This window comes from Hoplias malabaricus, chromosome 5, assembly GCF_029633855.1.
Source record: "Hoplias malabaricus isolate fHopMal1 chromosome 5, fHopMal1.hap1, whole genome shotgun sequence".
Classification (NCBI taxonomy): Eukaryota; Metazoa; Chordata; class Actinopteri; order Characiformes; family Erythrinidae; genus Hoplias; species Hoplias malabaricus.
Window position 1 is genome coordinate 15,221,251 of NC_089804.1, and position 23,839 is coordinate 15,245,089.

At 40.6% G+C, this 23,839-nt stretch overlaps 1 protein-coding gene across 5 annotated transcripts in view; it reads right to left on the bottom strand.

Annotated features, from left to right (window-relative positions):
* Positions 1 to 23,839, bottom strand: part of rarga (retinoic acid receptor gamma a) — an 86,505-nt gene that overhangs the window by 53,828 nt on the left and 8,838 nt on the right. Inside the window, exon 2 of one of the 5 annotated variants that reach the window (XM_066670597.1) lies at positions 17,050 to 17,128. The exons of 2 other annotated variants lie outside the window; for them this stretch is intronic. The gene's annotated coding sequence lies outside the window, so the exon portion shown is untranslated. Of the gene's footprint in view, positions 1 to 1,874; positions 1,957 to 15,359; positions 15,452 to 17,049; positions 17,129 to 23,839 lie in introns of those variants that run through there. 2 more of the 5 variants (XM_066670594.1, XM_066670596.1) reach the window with 2 other exon arrangements.

Genomic DNA, 23,839 nt, shown 5'->3' on the forward strand with positions numbered 1-23,839 from the left:
ACACTAGCGAGCGATGGGGGGCATTGAGGGGGCAACAGGGACAGCCAACATCCCAGCAAACAGCTACTCGGCTTCAGCTTTCCAACACACACACACACACACACATTGACCACCCTCAAACCCTGGCTTCTCTATCTATCTTTCTCTGTATCTGTCTTTGTCTCTGTCGCTCTCTGTCATGTGATGTTACAAGATGCATGGCCCGCTAAAATTTCCCCACATTGAAATCAACAGACTTCAGACTTTCCTTTCACTGGTTGACTGCTTTCTCTCATACCTATATAAAAACCCACACCCACACATACACACACATACACACACTAACACACACCTAAACACATACACACACACACACACTAACACACACATACACACACTAACACACACCCAAACACATACACACACACACACTAACACACACCCAAACACATACACATATACACACACTAACACACACATACACACACTAACACACACCCAAACACATACACACACACACACACACAAACACACACTAACACACACACACACACACACACTAACACACACCCAAACACATACACACACACACACACACACACAAACACACACACAAACACACACACACTAACACACACACACACACACACACACACATCCAAAAACAATAAATTCACTTATAAATTCACTTTAGTTCAAATCCATTTAAATTAATTTACTATTGTTGCTATTATTCATGAGTTTATTACAATCAAAATAATCATGTTATTATTCCTTAATTACTCTTATTATTTGCTAATCACTATGCGTTTTTCTGTAACCACTACAAAGTATTAATTTACAAATATGTATGAATTATGAATGTATGAATGGATCATTCGGTAACTGCTATGATTTATTCAGAAATATTATCGTCAAGGTGACTGACAATGAACGAATGCATTATTAGGTAAGCATCACTTAACTATTAAGAAGCTAGCGTCATTTAGTAAATACGATGACTCACACACACGTGTGTGTGCCCACATAAAGGCCATTGAGTTAAAGTGGTTAAAACACTAGGGAAAATGGACACAAATAGTAGTAAAAGGTCCAGGAGTAGGTTTCATGAGCAACAGCCTTGGAACTTTTGTCTCACTGCTAGAGTTCTTTATTCTCATGGCTATATATACACACATTTCCCAAAAAAATAAAAAATAACACACACACACACATATGCTCACACATATATACCCTCCCTGCATGTCTTTCTGGCTCTTTCTCTTTCAACAGAGCCAGTTAATTACAGCCTACTGCTGCAGGCAGCTTCAAACCACCACTAATTTAGAGTTCCATTACAGTAAACTGTTCCACATGTGCATCCCCAGCTCGGCCGGGCTCGGGTGGCCACGTCTCAGGAAGGAGAGGAGCCCGCCCCCAGCCTGCCAGACACAGAGCCCTGCCATCTCTCTCTCACTCTCTCTCTCTCTCTCTCGCTCTGCCCTTTAATCTCTCTGCTTCTTTTTCACTGCCCCTCATTTGCTCTCTCTCTCTCTCTCTCTCTCTCCTACTTTTCTCTGTCTCTTTCAATCTTTCTGCCTTCACTACTTGCTCTGACTCTTTCATTCTTTCCTCCTTGATCTCTCTCTGCTTCTTTTTCGTTGTCCCTCATTTGCTCTCTTTCTCTCTCTCTCTCTCTCTCTCTCTCCACTTTTGGTCTCTGTCTCATTCTCTACATTTCTTTTGATGCCTCTCTCTCTTTTCAAGAAACATATTTTGGAATAAAAGAGTTAAAAAATATAGTAATAATATTTATCAGACAAAAATGTATATTATGTAAAACATATCCATCCATTCATTCATTCATTATCTGTAACCCTTATCCAGTTCAGGGTTGGGGTGGGTCCAGAGCCTACCTGGAATCATTGGGCGCAAGGCGGGAATACGCCCTGGAGGGGGCACCAGTCCTTCACAGGGCAACACACACACTCACACATTCTGTAAAACATATATTATTATTAAATACCATTTGATAATTTGACTAATGTCCATCCCTTGCGTTTTCCTCTAAATGGTAACACAGCGGATGAACTAATTTTCTAATGTCTCCTTTATTTTGAACTGAAACAATGAGGCTAATGCGGCTAAGCTCATAGTTTAAAGCTTATAGTGCAAACTGCGACCCTTAAACATGTCACAGAAGGCAATCTCAGAGAAATCTGACATAATCTTATCTGTAATGAGATGGAAAAAGTACAGAAAAAATTCCTACAGATACAGCTAATGTTTTTAGCCTTTTAGCTTCATGCTAAGTTTGTAGGGAGTAGCACAACATACTGTTTTATATGATTTTAATGCTTTTAAAATCAATTACAGTGAAGACAGTGTCAGGTCTGTTTGAAATGTTTAGCAAATGGAGGTTGAAGCATGTGTGTGATGATTTAATCAGCGCGCAGGGTGCTAATTAAAGGCTAAGCTTCCATTGCTTGTTAGCGACATTAGCCTAGCAACTTCAAAACCCCAAAAGCACACTTCAGCCACCAAACATGTCTAGGCTGATCAAATACTTTTGGTGTGTGTGTGTGTGTGGTGTGGTCTTTTAATATCTTGCAAGTTATATGATTAATTAATGTTTAAAGTGCCTATATATATATATTTTTTTTTTTGTAGCACACTGAGTATGTTTTACCTCATCTTTAGCTTTGCGTCTGAACTGAATTCTCTCCTGTGAACACTTCAGTCTTTCTTGCTGTTTAATCCCTCCCTCCCTCCCTCCCTCTCTCTCTTTCTGTCTGTCTGTTTTCCATCCACTCACTTCTCCTAAGGGCTCCCCAATTTTTTCCAGCCATGCCCTCACCCCATTTTTTTCTGCCCACTCTCCCCCCTGTAGCCCCTCCTCTGCTTATACAACACCGCCTGTGACCCCATAGAACTGTTCCATATGTAACAGATATCATTTGGAAGTCAGCACTCAAAGAGCGCACACATGGGCTGGAGTTCACACAGGTGCCTCGAAGACTTGGACTGCTGTAACAGAACAAACACTCTTGAGTAGTTCCAAATACAAGGAGAAGAAAGCAGTCCCGAGGCCGAATCCACAGCCATTACGAAGTCATTACAAACAGACAATACCATAATTGTGTTTTCCTCACATCTCAGGCAAGGCCAGGAAACGCCTGTTTCAAATCGAATACAGACATCGTCAGACCCCTGAAAACTCCAGTGTGCCTTGGGATTCTTGGCAAAGAGTAGCTCTTTGTCACTTAATAGAAATGCTTGAACATTAAGCTCCAATAATAAACATAAAAATGACTGTATTAATTACATTAAATAACGAACTGTCCGCTGTGTCTCCGCTTCACGCAACAAAACCAAACAAGGAAGTTGAACATGACTCCTGTGGCACAGGAGAATGGGACTGCTCAACATGCTTGCAGGAGAACACTAATTGCCATTATTTCTGAGGGAGATGCCTGTTTAGCATCAACACTAGTGTAGAGGGGGGCACCCAGAGAGAGCACAAGGCCTGTTAGGCTCTCTGTTGAACTCAGGCCATGGACGATGGATGACTACAAATGGTCTAAAGTAGATTTTTTTTGGGAAAACTATTAGTTAAGACCTGTCCTTACGGTTGAGTGTAAAATCACTAGATAAAATATGTTCAGTGGAGAATCTCTGATACATCCAGGGAGATCTTTAAGAGAGATATAGGGGAGATAATAACCTGCGATAGACCGTGGAAAAGAGAGAACCCAAATGGAGTCGCGAGCTGGCGTTTTAACGGGGGAGCTGATTGAAAAGAAATACGTGTTCCTAGAATTTTCCCCCAAACACAATAATGAATTAATAAAAGACTTGGCGCCAGAGCGTTTTAATGAGTCACATCTCGCCGAGCGGCTTTTACGCGGGCTGTGCTGGGTTTATGGGGCACAGGCTGCATAGAGTGAGCTCATTCCACCATTCCAACACACACAAATACACACACACACAGCTCAGTCTTTGGCACAGCCCCCTGGGCCCCGGGGGCACACACTCATACATATACATACCATACTGCATACACCCATAAGTAAATTCACATATGGTCTCTTATTACTGCTGTATCCTGGCTGACTCTGAGACACACACACACACACACACACACACACACACACACACACACACAGACTCATTCACCCTCTCTGGCAGCTCTGGTGGGCTTGGGGGGCACGCAGCAGGCAGCCCACCGCAAGCCCAGTGTTTGCAAGGGATTAGGAGCCTGGGCTGGGACTTTCCGCCAACCTCTGCTTTCACCACTGACTCTGGCCTTTCTTTATCCTACACAGAACAAACTTTTTCAACAGATCATTAGCAGAGCATGCCAAGGCCTATTAGCCCCAGAACGAGAGAGAAACCGAGAGGGATGAAGGGAAGATCCCTGCGAAGCTGATGATGTGTCCTGTGTCTGTAACATTCCCAGTCCCGGCTCCAGATTAGCCCTCGACCTGTGGGGAGATGTGTGGGCTCCACGAGGCAGTGGGTGCCACTGCTGTTCAATTTCAAGTAGTCCTTGCCCTTTATGCAACTGATTTAGATCATGGGAGCAGCCTTACTGATCAGGTCTTCATGGCCTTGTCCAGGGAGCTGGGAATCACTGTGATTGAGCAGGGAAATCAATTAAAAAGTCAACAGTCAGGGCTACCCAAGGACCTGGTTTGGGAAGCACTGGTCTACAATAACGTCCAGGGGGGGTTTGATTGATGGACCCAATGACGCACCCTCTCCCGAGGCGCCGAAGGTTGCCACAGCGAAAGGGTGAGCGGGTCGTGTTTGGGGTAGAGTATCCCAGGAGTAGAGTATCCCTTTCTTTTTTAAGAGTGAAAAGTACCTTGCAGGGATCAGGTGTCGCTACTCTCGCATTCTCCCGCGGCAAAAACAACCACTTGAGTCTTAACTGTTGAGCCATCAGACAATTGGCCACAGTCAACTGTGCCGCAGTCAAAAGCAAACAAAAAAAAAGAGACGAAGAAGCAGGGCGAGGCGTCATGGGAGGATATAAGAGAAAGAGCCGAGGGCTAGAGTTTTTCGCACTCGCTTGCTTTCTTTCTTTTGTGAACACACACTGTTTCTGCCTGGCTCTAACCACCAGCCATTCTTGCCCTGGTGCTGTGACGGATTTGGGATGGTACGGCGGTTTGGATTCATTTCCTGCCTCACTCTCGCCCTCCAAATATTTCCACCCTATAGCCTTAAATCTATGCCTTAACCTCTACTTCAAATTTCCACATTAGCTTTCCAAAAAAAAAAAAACAGCACATCGCCTGCCATTCCTATAAGACACACCGGCTTTCAGAGGTGCCTAACCGCAGCCTGGAGACTTGGAACACGATGGGGGTGGGTAGCCCAGGCACGGGATGTGCGGTCTCAGATCAATCTTGGGACGGGTGAGGCCTTTTAGGCTTCTGAGAAAGAACCCCAGCTCATTTATTCTGCAAAACCACAAGTGTTCCATTCCAAAAAAGGATTTTTAGCAGGGAGTGAAAATGTAGCCTCTATGCTTTTGTGATTCTACAGAGGGGGTGAGTGTGAAGAGAGTGTGGAAGAAAGAAAAACGAGGGAACGTTGAGAGAATGCTGTCATAACTTTCACCTGAGGACATCTGAAGTAATGAAATCTAGTCGATGGTGTTGGTAACTGCAGGGTAGGAGAATTCTGGCAGACAGTTATCTTCTTACGCTTCTCCTGCTCCCAGAGAGCACACATGCCTTACGTCGTTTTACTGCAAAAAGATCTGTGTGGGTGTTTAGACGGCAGCAGCATTAGAATTAAAGCAGCACTATGTAGGATTGTCACCTTTAAATTACAGCGTTAAAATAACAGTGATGCTTCACTGAGCTGTAATAAGGAGAATAGAGCCTCTGTCGTTGCTACTCCTGGCTCAGCACTGCAGAAACTGCACTATGTAACTTTTGGAGGAGGGTAGGAAACAACTCCTCCTTCCCTCCCATACCCCCTTGAGTTCCTGATAGTGTTGTAAAAGTGAATTACACTCTGTAACTGTAGAGAGAGCCAAGGAGCAAAATGTACAAAAAGTACAAAAGAAACTGAGGTTTGCAGTGACTTAGTGAAGAATCAATCAATCAATCAATAAATAAATAAATAAATAAATAAGCCTCTCATTTTGGCAGGTTTCAACGCATTTGATTTCCAAAAGCCAGGGACAGTACAACATTACAATACAATCATTTTCCCCAGATTCCCCATTCCACAAGCTGCCATTATCTGCAGTAACAACACTCTTTATGACTTTACGACACTGCAACCCCAGCCAGGCCCTTTAACAGCGGAACGGAAAGAGCTACCGAAGGACTGTGTATGGCTGTAGTTTGAGAACGGAACAAATGGTGTTTATATCCTGTGTAAATGTTGGAGAACACATGTGCACGAGGTGCGTTTACATTCGGAGCCCTTGTTGGTAAAATAATTCGTCTCAGTGTTTTGCCAGGAAGACATTAAAATGAGACGGTGGTGAAATCACAGCGGCGTTGTGTGCCATCAACTCCCATAAACATGCATGTGGATCCAATTGAAGAAAGATGCCTGAATGCGAAATGTGTTCTGTGAAACATTTGGCTTGGTGCAGGGACGCCTTGAGGCTAGGTGAGGTTTGAGCGGTCATGAGGTGGGTCAACACACACACACACACACACACACACATCACTGAAGGCTGAGCAAGAGGAGCACAGGCCAGACGTCATTAACACACACAAATAATGTTAAATAATAATAATATAATATATATATATATTTTTTTTACTCTAACTTCTGCACTTCCTTCTTGTCACTGCTCTTCCTGATTTTCTAGGGTTTTTTTTATTTCATTTGTGTCAGCTTTTCTCAGTTTTCCTTCTTTGATTGTCATATTTACTACTTTCTCTTTCTTTCTCCTATTTCAAAGCTCTTTTTATATATTCTTATAGCTCTTTTTTTATTATTATTTTAACTGTCGAGTTGTCATTCTTACAACATGTCTGTATTCCCCTCTTGCTGTTTGTCTTTCCCACTGTTTTTCTTGCTGCTGCTCCTGGCTACCTGTCTGTCTTCCACTCTGTATTCGATTCTTTCTTGTGTACTTTTTCTATGTCTCACTGCTTTTTTGGAAGCCTTTTTTTTCTAGGTTTTAATAAACAAAACTGTAAAAAACAAAAAACAACCTAAAATAATTCCTTGCTTAATTGTTTGGCCTTGAAATTAAACAAAGCTTTCCTTTGTCATCTGCCTGGCGTTTCATCATAAACTCTTTTTACAGCCGAAAATAAAACTGACACTTTTGAATTCCTGGGCGAGCAGCTTCCGGCAGAGTGGCGTGTTCCATCAATTAAAAAACAAACTGACACCCGGTTGCTCCTGGCTCCCAGCAGACATCCTTCCCACCCCAAAACGTCCCGTAAACCCGACTCTGGCACTGCAAATCCCAGTGCTATTCATCATCCGTCACTTGAGAATGCCTTGTCCTGAAGTGATAATTCAAGTAGCTGAAGAATCAAATAAATTGTCCTGTAATCATGAGCTAGCGTGAGAGCTTCTATTTCTGCCAGTGCCTTTGTAATGCCAATAAGAGTGTCATAACAAGCACTTTACACAATGTATCATTTTTCCCTGGCATTTGGGCAGGACGGGCTTTGTATATAGCATTCAACCTGTCCTTAAAAGCTGCTGCCAATCCAAGTCTTTGCTAACAAAATAAACAGTCAGGATACCACAAGAAACGCTGATGGGAGCTATTTTGGGTCTTAAAAATGTTAGAAAGAAAGGATGAAAAGGGAGAGAAATTGGGAGGGAGGGAGAGAGAGAGAGAGAAAATATAGTAGTTAAAAAAATGGCTGCACCATTGAAGAAATGACAGCTCTGTTCCATGATGTGATTCTACTTTTGTAAGGGAAAGAGAGAGCAGAGTAATGGAGAGAGCATAACAGAGCATGGATAAGTGAAAAGTGTCTTGAAACAAAAAGGAAAAATTTAGCAAAACCTACTTTACCCACTTTCCTCTGACCTTAGTCAATCCACCAACACAAAGTTAGCTTCGTGGTTTTGCAATGGAACTGCTATTGCTGAAATTACCAATTGCTTTTAAAAAGCAATTAGCATCAAAGCAAAAACGCAGCACTGCGTCAAGCTCGACAGTACTCACAAATTTACAGTTTTTGTTCGTTATGTATTACACAAGTGCACTATGCACCGTAGGAAATCCCTGTGATATCAAACATTCCTGAATCCTGGCCTAACGTAAATGCAACTATGTCAATGATTCAATCTTTATTCATCCCAAGATAGATGCAGAGACATGTTTTTAGCCTTTTAGCCAGAGGAGAAAAAACAAGCTGAGATTATTTAGACAACCACATAGCTATTTGGCTAACTCCAACAAGCTAACCCCCAAAAATCCACCCTAAAGTAGCTGTACTTGTTTAAAAGTTCCACCGACATTCAAAACACATCAGAAGGGGGTTTTCATAGCTTTAAAAACAAGACAATGAGTATTAAAGACTACTGCAGACCCACTGTGGGAAGAAATTATGCATGTTTACACCAGAGATATTTCATGTTAGCTAGCTAAAAGTGTTTGGCTAATCTACTTGTTTGACATATTAGCCTCTTAGCACCAGTGAAAACCTTAGCAAACCTGTCTCAGCTGACCCGCTGCACTGGGAATACAGGAGAAACCTGCAAATCTGATTTTCACCAAACTACAACTCTAAAGAATGATTGTAATCTAGTTGAGGAAAGGAGCAGGTTGAGTTTATTTGAGGCTGTGTTATTTTTGCTCATATATCAGGGGACAGCGGCTGCTTGATGAACAGAATCCTTGTACGATGGCCACTCTGATTGCGGCTATGGTTCGTTACATAGAGTAATCAGACAAGAAATCAGATTTAGAAAAACAAATGAGACGGCAGCTGAGCTGAAGCTAGCCATTTCAGGCGAACACGGTTTATTTAATCAGGCCATCAGAGGCTAATAGATGGCTCTCATTACAGTAGCGCTGCCACAGAGGAGCATTCACACTCATGTGTATAAACTCTCTCTCTCACACACACACACACACACACACACACACACACAGAGAGAGAGAGGGAACTGTGGATTCTTTAAAACAGTCACTGACTTCACTTAATTTAAAACTAAGACCATGTGCCACAGCCATTAATAAATGGACACACCAAAATTTAAAGCATTCTAAACAGAGTTCAACCACTTTCTATTTATATATTGAAATTCACAAGAACAAGTTAACTCAGGTTCTGTTGAACGTTTGTTACTCTTACGTGAGAAATATCTTTTTTGACAACACAAGCAAAGCCTTCCTTTGAGCAAATCTTATGGAACAAATATTAATTCAAAGATTCCATCTTAAAAAATATTTCGTTTTTAAGTCTGAAGATTTATTTGTGTTATTTTGTCCAAAGAGAATTCAACCCCACAGACAAGTGATAACTTACGCACAAAAACACACTTTTTAAAGTAGGACAAAGCTAAATTAATGTAGTCGCCCTCTCAGTAATTCCTCAGCAATATGATCTCAATGACCAATCAGGTTAGCCTCTGGCACTGGCATGGTTACAGCACTGCTGACAGACTGGCGGTGTCCCAACAGCTACAACATTTCTGACAAACGCTAAAGTGGTTAATTTGTCCTCTGCCTTGTCAGGGGTGGTGTCAGTATCTCTACAGGAATCTCAAATAAGGCTCAAGTACACTGCAGAAGTATGTGAAAGTAGTCATACCATTATCGTGGTAAACGATGACTTACAGCTCATCAGTTTGGCTTTTGTTGAGGTATAGACATTGTTAAATATCAAAAACTATTGTGTCACACTGTAACATATGATAAGCCATTAAAACTAACGGGACAAAAATGCCTTTTATTCGAGAAGACATTTTGGAAGTGTGGACTCTCACATCCAGGAACTGCTATTTACAGTGTAGCACTGCTATTTAAAAATGACTAAAAATGAATATGGTTTGTTTATATAGCTTATAAACTATGCGTACTACGGTAGGTTCGATAATTACCTTGAGGTAAAATGCTTAAAACCGCACATGCGTAGTACACAGACATTAATAGCAGCCCTGACATGCAAGTGCAGATATATACAGTTATACAGGGATTCAAAGAGCAGATGTTCAGCTTTCACGCAAGCACACATAAGCCTTATACACACATGGCTCGAGACACATTCTTACACACCTGCAAAAATATACAAGGGAAATACTGATCTGATGGCTTCCTTCATAATTACAGAGTACAGACTGCCCCCCCTCCACTCCAACCCTACCTTCAGTTCTCCTTTAAACCACCTGTACAGCCCCTCCCTGTCACTTTTTGCTTGATTGACCGCCAAATTCCTGCCCGAGACTGAGGGGACTCAATGCTGTAGGACCACTGCGTGCTGGTCTCATCATAAAAATATCTTCTACAACACAAAATCCAGTACAGCAAAATATAGACCTGAAATCATGTTCGATACGGTTTAATTTTATAAAATTACTTCTGGCCGCCGAGATTCTAATATATTTTATATCCCAAGTATAATCTAAAAAAAAAACATATATGAACATAGATGTTACACTTTTTATAATTTAATTTACCACATCATCTGAACATAGCACGTGTCCTTCACATTGCGTGAAAATGTCATGATGAACTGATCAAAAGAAATGCTCCAAAATTACTTGGAAAAAAATCTTTACACTGACTTCCTTTGAAAGAATTTTGAAGGTGCCATTTTGAAGATGGTTGTCTTTAGATGGCAATGGTATGTAAGTTACTAATACATTATAAATAACTAATAATTTCTAAATACAGATAAATAATTGATACAATTACACACATTTTTGTAACAAAAATTCTAAAAAATTTATAAGTATGCTTTATGTTACTGAAAAAATTAATCAAAAATTTCCTATTGGTGATTCCAAAATTTGAATGGTAGGGAAAGAGTCTTGTAAATACAAATCCAGCCAAATATGCCTAGTACATTTTAATTTCACAAACAACACATTTTACAAAATTAATCCCCAACAGCACTAACAATGACTTGGAAAATGACTTGGAAAATGGACTTGACATGGAGCATACAACACTAAGCTCATATAACCAAGAAAATATTGTTCTCGTTCGGTTTCGTTCAGACACAATCGCCATAATTTAAAGGTAGAGTAAATGATTTTAATAGGTTTTTTTTTTTTTTTTGGAAACAGTAAACATTCTCTCACGGTTCAATAGCACTCTGCCCCTCTGCCAAGTTCAAACACCAACAATCAGCCACATCATTTACATCACCACAATCAGCCCAATCATTTACATCACCACAGAGTGTTTCGAATTGTATTGGAAGAAAATCACTTTACCTTTACTTCCACTTAACCCTTTGCACAACAGAGATACATGGGTTTTTTCTTTAGAGAGTGACAATACATTAAGCTTAGTAACATGTGACTGTGGCTGAGTGGATGGTTGCAATTGATGATGCTATATTTAATGTGTTTACTCACGATGGCTTGAGGAATCTGTGCTGTTCCACCGAGCAGCAATGAGAAGCCAGGGTTTAGCTGCTGGAGCTTCAGTCATGGTGGAACGTGAATATCTGGTTTGACAATAGTTTGTTGCTCTTTGTGACGAGCCTTTTTGTGCTTCTCGTGTAAACTCGTAGTCTGTTCTACGAGTAGATCTGAGAGATGTAAAGAAAGAGGAGGCTGGGACATTCCATTAAAGTTACGACAGCGTTTTTGTTGTTGTTGTTGTTGTGCGTTTATGACTGTGTGCGCCTGAACCGCGAGCTCTGTTGTCTACAATGTGTTTGCCTCTCTGCCTTCTCCTCATTCCAGATTGTTGTTGGATGTGTTAAATAACATTCCATCACACATTAAAAATGTGTAATACATTTGTGAAGAGACCTTAGCACATGGCACTGAAGAAGCACCCAACAGGGCTAATCCAAAGTTGTCATGCTCCAGCACTGTGGCTCTATTTATTTGGTTTATACCACAACTTCTCAGTTTACCTATTTTTAAGACACTGTAATCAGTAAATTTAATTATATTTATATTTAGTATGTTATGCGGATGCACACAGGTTGTAGGACTTGTAGAACTCCTGAACACCCCCCCCCCACCCCCACCCCTCAAAAGTAGTCCCACATATAGACCCTATATCTACACTATGACCTAATTTTTTCGTATAAACATCTTCATGTGACCAATTACAGACCATCATGAACACACATCTGAATATTACAGTGTGTTCAGGTGGTGAGTCACAATCCAAAGTGGGCAAGGCTTGAGTCATGTGGTCAAAACATTTTTAACCCTTTGCCTACCGATGTCGTACATTTGACAGGCAAGTGTAACCGATGTACAGTGAATGAGCTGTTGCCAAGTTATCACCAACGTTTGACTGAAAGGACTATATTTAAATTGTTGTTGCGAAATGGCAAAGCACAAACATGACCCTGAATATGACCCTGAAAAGTTTTGGATGCAATAAAAGTGGGTCATTAGTTAAAGACCATGTGGGTTCCAATGTTAGCTCGGTAGAGAACCTCGGCTGTACGATACTTACGCAAAATTTTAACTCTAAACTTACATATTATCCAAATAAAGCCAATCCATACATACACAGGTGAAGATAAATACAACAATAAAGAGGGACGCCTTTCTATGGAAAACAATACAAGGGCCATACGTTTTCACAGGCCATAATTTCACCTTACGTGTTCAGAAAATAAAAATTAAAAGACCATTAAGGTGTTCACAGATATGTTCTATCTGATGTATGTATACACCGAGTTTGCCCAGGGGTGACCACCACCAGCACTATCGCCATGCTTTTATTTTGCTTGAAAAATCCTGCCCAAAAAAAAAAAAAAAAAAGAACAGAACAGAAAAAAAGAAACTATATACATCCCTTTCAATCCCTTCCTCTTCATAATTCATAGGCGGGAGAAATAATATAGCAGAGGTGCAGGGGTTAAGACATTTCTGCTGAAAAAGCCTTAAGAGATCATAACAAACCAGCTGGAATCATTACACGGGTCACAGAAAGACATTTATCACTGTGGCTCCTGTTGTTTCGGAAGTCCCTTCCTCACAGTGCTTTAGTAAAAACGATGGGAACCCGGAGTTAAAAACCAAAATAAACAGGAAAACAGTGAGAATATTTACACTTGCGTATCATTAGAGTTTGTTTTAGCTTCAAGGGTTTCTTTAGTAACGGCAGTGCTTTTAAACAGAAGAATAAACATTAAAAAAAATTAATAAATAAACATAAAAATTATATATCATATATATGTGGTTCTTAGATTTTTTCTTGTGGTGGGAAAAACGTGGTAAACTTTTCAAAAACCTTTTTTTAAACACGGCTTAACATTGCACTAACAACCATTGTACCACTATTTTTTTTTCTTGTCCAAACACTAATTGTGTTAACCACTCATTCTAATTTACTCAGTTTCACTTTCACACTTCATATCCACTCTACTCCACTTTGTGGTTCCATTTTATGGTTCTACTGTTTCTTCACTCTAACCACTCTTCGGGATACACCTCGGTACCAGAACGTTGCTTTCTTGCACTTTTCAAAATAAAAGTTTTGTAATTGTTTAATCCCAAAATGAGCTTTAGTTGTTACAGGCTCTTTACGTAATGAGGTCTCGATGAGGTTTGTGCCACTCTCACATACAGCCACTGACGGTTCCTTAGGGAACCTTCCTCTCCAAAACCCTTTGAAAACCCTTCATTTTTATTAGCACTTGAACACTGCCTGCTTCGGATTTTTATTTCTGTAAAGTATAAATATTCCTACATGAGGATAAGTTCATATATAGGTTTATTTTACTGTAGTCGTGTCCAAAAAGTTTGGAACCACCTGGTCATTAATTCTGAGTGAAAACACACTTTTTTAACCAACAACTGCTGTTCATCTGATGGCAATAAAGACACAGGGACACAGAAAAGCACAGCCTGTGCAGAAGAATGAATCTCCACTGATACACAATAAGAAACGCTGTACTAACTCTGTAACAAAACATGTCTTTTGAGCAGGGGTTCACACTTTTACCTCAAACTACAACCAAACCTACAGTGCCCTACCTGTGCAGGTTCAGACCACAGAGCAAGATCCTACTGTTAGCGATTCTTGTCCCGATTTGCAGCTTTTCTGAGACAAGTACGAGCAAACGATCTCGCGGATCCGGCAACGGTTGTGCAATGTGTCTCAGATGCTGAGGAACCTGCTCACCTGGCTGTGTTTAAGAAAAAAAAAATCTTGCAATCGCCGACATCCTGCCACAGACTGACAAGTCAAACTACACTGAGATTTACATCCTCGGCAGTCTGGCCGCGGGCAAGAAAGGGGGAAAAAATGTAAAAATGTCTTGGAACAGACACAACACAATGGCTGTTTAAGAGCACACGTTCAGAACTGCCAGTACAAACACTCCACACATATGCCGAGAGTATCCCCTTACACGCACACCGAGACCCCACTCTACTCTCAGCCAGAAGTGGGTAGCGACTAGTTGGACTTTCCCAAGTGGTTTCAAACTTGTTAGTGAGGCAAGGAATGAACTGTTTTTTATTCCCTTGTTGCGATCAACTTGATTCTGATTTGTTGCTGAGCTGCTCTGTGATTGGCCACACCACTGACTTTGGAGCTTCTTTATTTTAGTCCAAAACGATCACGAAGGAGAACAGAGTCGTACAGCGTACAGTCCATGTGCTGTAGATGTTCTCGGATGCTGGATGTGTTTTCGAGGTTCCGCTGCCGTTCTAGAACATCGTTGAAGTGTTCTTTTGAGCTGCTGTTCTTCCGAACACCGTCTACTCGAGATGTTCTTTTGGGAAGGTGCTTTCACTTTGCTTTTAACGACACATTTCTTTAGGAGAACAGACTTTGGTTAATCTACCCACCGCTGGTTTGATGTTAGGGGTCAAAGCTCTGATTGTAACAAAGTCCTGACAGAAAGACGGCACACAAGGCTAATGAATGCACTTTTGATGACATACACAACTCAGCAGAATCAAAGAGTGGAAAGTCGCACTTGAGCAGAGACAAAGTGTGGTGTGTGGAAAGTGTGATCACTTTTTCTCTCCTGTCTCTCTCTCTCTCGCTTTTCTTTATCTCTCTCTCTTTCTCTCTCACACACACACACACACACACACTCTCAATCTCTCGCTCTGTCTTCAATTAAGGCTGTCAACTTTCAGTTACTAGTAAAATAAAGCAGATCTCCCTTTCCTTCTCTTCAACACTGATACAGTCGGAGCCGAAATGAGAGGAAGTCAAAGAAGGAGAGGGGGGAAAAAAGAAGGAAAACAAATGAAGACATTGTTTGGAAAGTTTCCTGCGAGCCAAAACTCACCCACACTTGAGCCTGTTTCACTGGCCAGAGACTTTTCCCAGTTTGCCCCGAGAGGAGAGGAAGCGAGTACTCTCCGCCTTCACTCCAGTCCCTTTGGCTGTGGAGGCTCAGCGGCAACCCGACTCATTTCTCTCTTCTCTTTCTCACTCCCTCCCTCTCTTGTTTCTCCCTCCCTCTTTCCACAGGCACACACTCTCCATGTCTCTCAGTAAGAAATAATTATGCTCCCCGATTCATAAACGCTGCGTGGGTCACATGACCTAACACTTCAAATATACAGCACATTTTTTTTGCTTTTCTCCACAAGACACAAAATGCCTCAAGGGAAAGAAAAAAAGGGGGGAAAAAAAGTGGCATAGAAAAGCTTATGTTTCTGTTTTCAAACTCCCCCCCCCCTCTCTCTCTCTCTCTTTCTCCTGTTTTCCTCACCTCGTTCTCCCACTCTTGGAGAAACTGACAAACACTGAACAATGCAGTGATTTTTAGCATTGGCAATAAGGAACTCATTTAGAAGCGCTGGATTCAGTCGTTGCTGACCAGAGCCTCAGGGTTTTCCCTCCCCCTCCATCGTACGATTCCCTAACAGTATTCTTCCAAAGCTCACTGGCTACAAAAATATATAGAGGAAACCAGGGCCATAAAAGTGTGCGCCGTCCAGGGCGTATTACTGCACAACACCAACACATGTAGAACCAAACAGAGATTGAGGATTAAAACAGACTAGTACTGACTTAATGAAGAGAAAAGAAGAGATACGTCAATTACGATGAACATTAATTGAGTCAAACCTGCGGGAACGGGAGTCAGAGTCTCAGTTTGAGTCCAAGTCGTGTGTCGACTCAGTCTGTAGACTCATGTAGACTAATGACTCGAGTCACAGCACAGGTTTAAATCTATGTTGAGTCTCGAGTCACTAGGGTTTGAATCCAAGTATTGCCCTTTTACACCAATGTGGAACCAACTCCATTCCTGTTCGCGCACCTGACGTTGGACCAATCGGCATGGTGACAGTATCAGCATTGTGTTTTCTGATTGGCTCAAACAGAGGCACTTTGTGAAGCGAGGGTGAAGATAAGGGACGTGGAGTGAAGAGAAGTTAGACACAGTGCAGTGTGTAGCAATGAGAGTGTGTATATAGTAAAAAAACAAACCTGTATATTTTAATTCATTCATTCATTCATTGTCTGTAAGCGCTTATCCAATTCAGGGTTGCGGTGGGTCCAGAGCCTACCTGGAATCATTGGGCACAAGGCAGGAATACACCCTGGAGAGGGCGCCAGTCCTTCACAGGGCAACACACACACACACACACACACATTCACTCACACCTACGGACACTTTTGAGTCGCCAATCCACCTACCAACGTGTGTTTTTGGACTGTGGAAGGAAACCAGAGCACCCGGAGGAAACCCACGCAGACACAGGGAGAACACACCACACTCCTCACAGACAGTCACCCGGAGGTGTCCCACACGGACACAGGGAGAACACATCACACTCCTCACAGACAGTCACCCGGAGGAAACCCACGCAGACACAGAGAGAACACACCACACTCCTCACAGACAGTCACCCGGAGGAAACCCACGCAGAAACAGGGAGAACACACCACACTCCTCACAGACAGTCACCCGGAGGAAACCCACGCAGACACAGGGAGAACACACCACACTCCTCACAGACTGTCACCTGGAGCGGGACTCGAACCCACAACCTCCACGTCCCTGGTGCTGTGTGACTGCTCCACCGCGCCGTGCTGTATTATAATCTAGAAAGAAAATGGACAACAAAACACACTGATGCTACAAAAAATGCAGGTGATAATGAATATATCAATAATTGTGTTAACAATTTTACAAACACTTAAACAATCACACAATACGTTTATATAAAAAAATCTAATCTTCCTTTTTTTATGTTTCATTTCTTCATTTAGTCTATGTATTTTGGACCCTACTCTTCCATTGATGAAATGCCAGCGACACCTGTGCCACAAATGTTATGCACCCAGTGGAGGTCCAGTTAAATTAGCCATTCTTAGTCTTGTTTAATTACACGTCCCCTTTTAATCCTGCTTTATCGAAGATCCCGGTCTCAGAAAAAAGTAGTTAATCACCAACCAGCTTTGATACTGTTACTAAATTAGTATTCAGTTTGAGCTGCAAATCCACAGTGAAAATATCAACTATTTCATGGTTTCCACAGAGAATTCTAGAAAATGTGTAATCACTGCTCATGCTGAGGATCAAAAGAATATAAAATATTCTCTATAAGTGCAACACCACTTGAGAATACTATACCCTATCCAAAAAATGAATAAATAATGATTACAAGAGTGTTCCTACATATTAAGGAATGTGAAGCACTTCAAGCAAGCAGACTATTACAGAAAATTAAAAGCTCTGGTACAGGCATCGGTCCCAGCTTATGATGCAATTAAAATGCAGTTTATGAATGCGAAGTCAACTGGAGTTTCATTTTTAACCGTATAAAGTCATATCATTCCATTCAGTTAGTGAAATTATTTTAACTGAATTCAGTATCGCTCTTACTCACTGCCCATAATTGCCAGTCAAGCTCTAATTTCCTTTACTCGTGATTAATAACACAGACGGTGCAAAAATCCTGCTTCCGGATAAACTGGAACTTTTGTAATGAATTTATAACAAGAATTTGCGATTTGTAAATTATTTTGAACTGTTATTTTAATTGACAGATTTATTCAGGAAATATTTCCAATATCAATGAAAATATTACCTAACAGTCCAAAAGGAACATGTCGCAATGCAAAATTGATATATATATTACTTACATCACATTGTGAGTTGAGTCCATAGTTCAGCTTGTTTTTAGGGAAATGGATGCCGATTTCTCAGCGCCAAAGGCATAAGGGATCATCCAGATTTTGTAAGTGAAAGGTCCAAAAGCCAAAATCTGTAAATGGTATTGGAGTGACTTGCACAGTCATGGCCAAAAGTGTTGGCACCCCCGAAATTTCTCTAGAAAATTATTGTAATTACACGTGTTGTGTTATACACATTTATTTCCTTTGTGTAAACAACACAAAAAAAGCCACAATTTCTATAATTTCATGCAAAACTCCAAGAACTGGCCAAACAAAATTATTGCCACCTTTTTTAAAATTATGGTTAAAATAACTTTGCTTCAACAGGTAGTGTCTCAGTCACACAGCTCCAGGGACCTGGAGGTTGTGGGTTTGATTCCCGCGCCAGGTGACTGTCTGTGAGGAGTTTGTGTGTTCTCCCTGTGTCTGTGTGGAGTGTGGTGTGTTCTCCCTGTGTCTGTGTGGGTTTCCTCCGAGTGACTGTCTGTGAGGAGTGTGGTGTTTTCTCCCTGTGTCTGTGTGGGTTTCCTCCGGGTGACTGTCTGTGAGGAGTGTGGTGTGTTCTCTCTGTGTCTGTGTGGGTTTCCTCTGGGTGACTGTCTGTGAGGAGTGTGGTGTGTTCTCTCTGTGTCTGTGTGGGTTTCCTCCGGGTGACTGTCTGTGAGGAGTGTGGTGTGTTCTCCCTGTGTCTGCGTGGGTTTCCTCCAGGTGCTCCGGTTTCCTCCCACAGTCCAAAAACACATGTTGGTAGGTTGATTGGGTTATATATTATATATATAGATATATATTATTATATATGTTATATATTGATAAGGGTTACAGATAATGGATAGATGAACTTTGCTTCAAGTATGTGATCCTCTTTTAAACTCACCTGTGGCAAGTAACAGGTGTGGGCAATATTAAAAAAATCACACCTGAAACCAGATAAAAAGGAGAGAAGTTGACGTTGCATTGTGTGTCTGTGCCACACTAAGGATGGAGAACAAAAAGAGAAGAGAACTGTCTGAGAACTTGAGAATCAAAACTGTGAAAAAATTTCAACAATCTCAAGGTTTACAAGTCCATCTCCACAGATCTTGATGTCCGTTTGTCCATGGTGCGCCACATAATAGAGAAGTTTACAACCTATGGCACTGTGGCTCATCTCCCTGAATGTGGATGGACAAGAAAACTTTTTGAAAGATTTAAATACAGGATAGTGGATGGTGGATAAGCAGCCCCAATCAAATTCCAAAGAAATTCAAGTTGTCCTGAAGGCACTGGGTGCATCAGTATCAGTGTGAACTGTCCATTGACATTGGAATAAAATGAAATGCTATGGCAGGAGACCCAGGAGGACACCACTGCTGACACAGAGACATAAAAAAGCTAGACTGTAGTTTGCCAAAATGTACATGAGTAAGCCAAAATCCTTCTGGGAAAACGACAGATGAGACCAAGACAGAGAACTTTTTGGTGAAGCACATCATTCTACTGTCTACTGAAAACCTACGAAGAAAAGAACACAGTACCTACAGCCAAATATAGTGGAGGTTCAAAGATGTTTTGGGGTTGTTTTGCTGCCTCTGGCACTGGGTGCTTTGACTGTGTGCAAGTCATCATGAAATCTGAAGATTACCAAAAGAGTTTGGGTTGCAATGTAGGGCCCAGTGTCAGAAAGCTGTGTTTGCATACTGGGTCATGGGTCTTCCAGAAGGACAGCACCCAGAAATGGATGGGAACAAAGCGGAGAGGTGTAAGAAGCTTGTTGATGGTTATAAGAAGCGACTGATTTCACTTATTTTTTTTCCAAAGGGTGTGCAATCAAATATTAAGTTGAGGGTGCCAATAAATTTGTCATTTTTTGGAGTATTGCATTAAATTATACAAATTTGGACAATTTTTTGTGTTGTTCCAATGCACACAAAGAAATAAACGTCTATAACAAAAATATTTAATTGCAATAATTTTCTGGAAAAATGTTAGGGGCACCAACACGTTAGGTCATGACTGTATGTGTGAAGGTATCATTAAAACATACTTGATGATTTGAGATTTAGCTGAAACGTGAGCTGACAACAAGGAGACATCCATGGCCATTTCAGGCAGACAATGCCAGACCTCATTTTGCATGTGATGCAATAGTGTGGCTTTGTAGAAACAAGATTACATTTGCTTGATTAGTTTGCCTGTAGTCCAGATCTGTCTCCAGTGGTGCATCATGAAGACAAGGATTCAACAATGGCGCTAAAATATGAACTGTTGAAAAGTTCACCTGCAGCAGTAAGTATCCTCAGTTCCCAAACTGTTTAAAACTATAATTAAAAGGAAAGGTGATGTAACACTGCTGTAAACATGCTCATATTGGTGTGTCTTGCAAACATCAAATTCTAACTTTATGTTTACAAAAAACAAGACAAAGTTAGACAGTGAAAACACTGAAAATATTTTTTTTGTACATTTTTCTGTTACATAAAATCTTGAAAGAAAACAAACAAACAAAAAAATAACCCACATTTTTTAAATTGTGTTTTACAAAAAATCCCAACTTTCCCGGAAACAGAGGAGTATATCATGCGTTCAAAATGGGTTTACGTTTTAGACAAGAGCAGTTCAAATAATTGCTCTGAATCTTTCCAGAAGTTTTGGGCATTCACCTGAAAACCTGTATTGATTTATATTTAGGCTGCTACACACTATTCAGTAAACTGCTGCTGAACAGCTGTCAGTCTTCATTTTATAAAATAAAAACAATGGCAGCAAACCTTGTTGCAAAACCAAGTGCAATTTCTCCAGTTTGGGATCATTTCCGCTTTCAACCAAATGAAAGAGAGAATCAGCCAATTAGGACGAGACAATATGGATAATCGTTCCCAGAAAGTCACTGAGAAACAGGGAATTACATCAAATTTGAGTTTTCATCGAGCTACCTACAGTATAATCCAGCTGTCAAAGCCAAATGCCTCCACCACTACTAGGCTGTGGAGCAGCCTCATAAGGAACAGCTCAGGCAAGTTCCAGCTGACAGTTAGGATTACAGCACTAGAATCAGGATAAATTAAGTAATTTGGGGCAGTAACAATGCATATTTCAGTGTTGAGCACCGTTAAATCTCCACATGGGAAGAATTTTCACCACGACTGCCTTGTGTTTCACTAAAACACGCTGTAGCCTTGAATAATTGATCAAATTCATATGGTTGTAGTAGTTAGTACTTTCAAAGTATTTATAAAAACATTAAATACAGGACAATACAGTAACTGCAAGTCTGTGAGGTTTCAGATTTTAGTGCCATTTTACAGATGAAAAATGAAGCAGAGAGTACAGGAAGTCCCCTCAATGTGGGTGAAGAGGGTGTGCCTTTGCATTTGCCACTTTCTGTATGAGCTCATATGGTTTAGATCTGTGCTGGGTGTAGATTGTGCTAGATCTCTTGCACGAAAGAGCACCCTGTGTTGGGCTGTTTGTGGTTCTGGGTGTGTGCCCTTGGCTGTTCCTGAATCTGTAGTTCTGAAATGGCTTTACTGAAAACAAAAAAAAAACACCCCAAAAACCTCATTACAGACACACCTTAACTAGTTCCCCTTTCTGAGTGCCACCTCGTAGCAGTTGGGTACCATACCATTATTGGGCATGCCTCTAGGTTCCAGTTGAGGATCTGTTTGGATGTGAATGTCTTTCAGCAATTGAAACTCTGTAAAATATATATATTTTGGGGCAAAATCTCACCCTTAGCCCAAATGCCATCAACAGCCTAGTTTGCAAGTTTGATTGTAAACTTTTCTTCTTTGGATTTGCAGTAGAAACTAATCCTATAAATAACCTGTGAAAACATATAGCAATGGATTAGCATCAGGGAAACCTTAAATACATGCCTGCACTCGCTTCAAACCACACTTAGGTGTTAGGTTAGCTGAAATACACTTGCTTATCTGGGTACTAACACTGTATGACATGTTGCTAAAAATTACAAAGCATGCCACATACCTAAAAAAAAACGTGTAGCAGCAGCCATCTTATAACTAGACTTTTGCCTGTACATTTATCAATTTCTATAGATAACAGCTTACCACACGTTGCATAAATCCACACAAATACTTTATTTGGATTTACCATAAAAATTACCATATAAAGCCCAATGATAATTCATTTATTAAACCATCGTGAGTGTGTGTTTGTGTGTATGAGGCATGTTCATTTATACAGGCTACATTAGTTTACATATTGGCTACAGTAGCAAACTCAAGACAAGTCCAGACATTTCAAAAGTCTTGGCTGTTTGACAAATTGGAGGAAACCAACAAATAGCAGGAATACTGTAATGTTGCAATATGTGAATTTACTCAAGATATTTTTATAATAACCTAGTTTTAATGCCATATGCCTGCACACTCGCAACAAATCTAATATTTCTGTAAAACACTAATGTAATTTTGCAATGCTCCCCATTTCACAAATATAGTTGTGTAGTGTACACCCAGATTGAAAGTGAATGTCTGTAACTGAACCGTATTATAACTGTAAAAGCTAGGACATGTTTTAGATGCAATAGAGGTGTAACCAATCCCACATTTCTGCTTATGAAGTCACTAATGTATGATGTAATCAAGTTAAACACACACAAAAAAATCAGTAAATAAATGTTTAACTTAAGTGTGGGCACGTAATGTTTTTCCATGCCCAGGTGCATGATTCTAAAAGGATTTTGGCCCAAATTGATTGCCGTACATGCAGATTTTTCCAACAAGTGTTTGTAAAGGTCAGTGTAGCTACTTTTCCTTTAAGTACTGTGTGGTTTATTCTAACCCCAGGAATGCATGTATGTTCGGTGTAAAGTTCAAAACAACACAATGGAAACTATGGTTAAAATAATAGAGACAATGGAGCAAGGGGAAAACCTCCTCCAGTCGATAACAATCATCGCCTTGCCACTCAAACCTAGTCCATTATTTTTAAATTATAAACTTAATTTCATGTATAAACACCAAGATGTCTTGATAAAAACTTTACCACTCTACAGTGCTATATGCTAGGCTAACTACAACGTCTAGGCTAACTAATTTGTCAACAACTAACTATACATTTTACCATTTAACTTGCCATCTGTTCCTGAAACAGGCCTGTTATATACATTTTCTCACAAATGTACCCGAGTAGAATTAAAAAGTATTGCAATTTGAAAGTACATAAGAACATTAATTTACATTCTAAAAATTCTAAATCTTTTTTCTCTATAATGACCTAGTTATCTCAGCTGAATGCACTGGCAGAGAAGGCAACCACAGGTCTGACTGGCATCAGGTCTCAGAACACAGTCAACAGGAAGTGGTTAACTTTGCCACACTTCAGAGCACATTTACTATTTTCAAAACTTCACTTTCAGTGCTTGGTCCTGAGAGAACATTTGCTAACAAATAATAGCCATTTTCAACATTTTAAATCCATCATGAGCGTCTGTTTTTTTTTTTTTTTTTTTTGTGTACCATGCTAGCCTCAGATGCTAGCATTTTTATGACAATGAAAATAATTTCCTTTACCTGAACTAGTGAGACCATGGTCTTAATGATCTCAATGTACATGATGTCTTCATGTAAATGGGCAAGTGTCTACATTGTGTGTGTGTGTGTGAGAGTGTCAGTAGCAGTAGAGTAG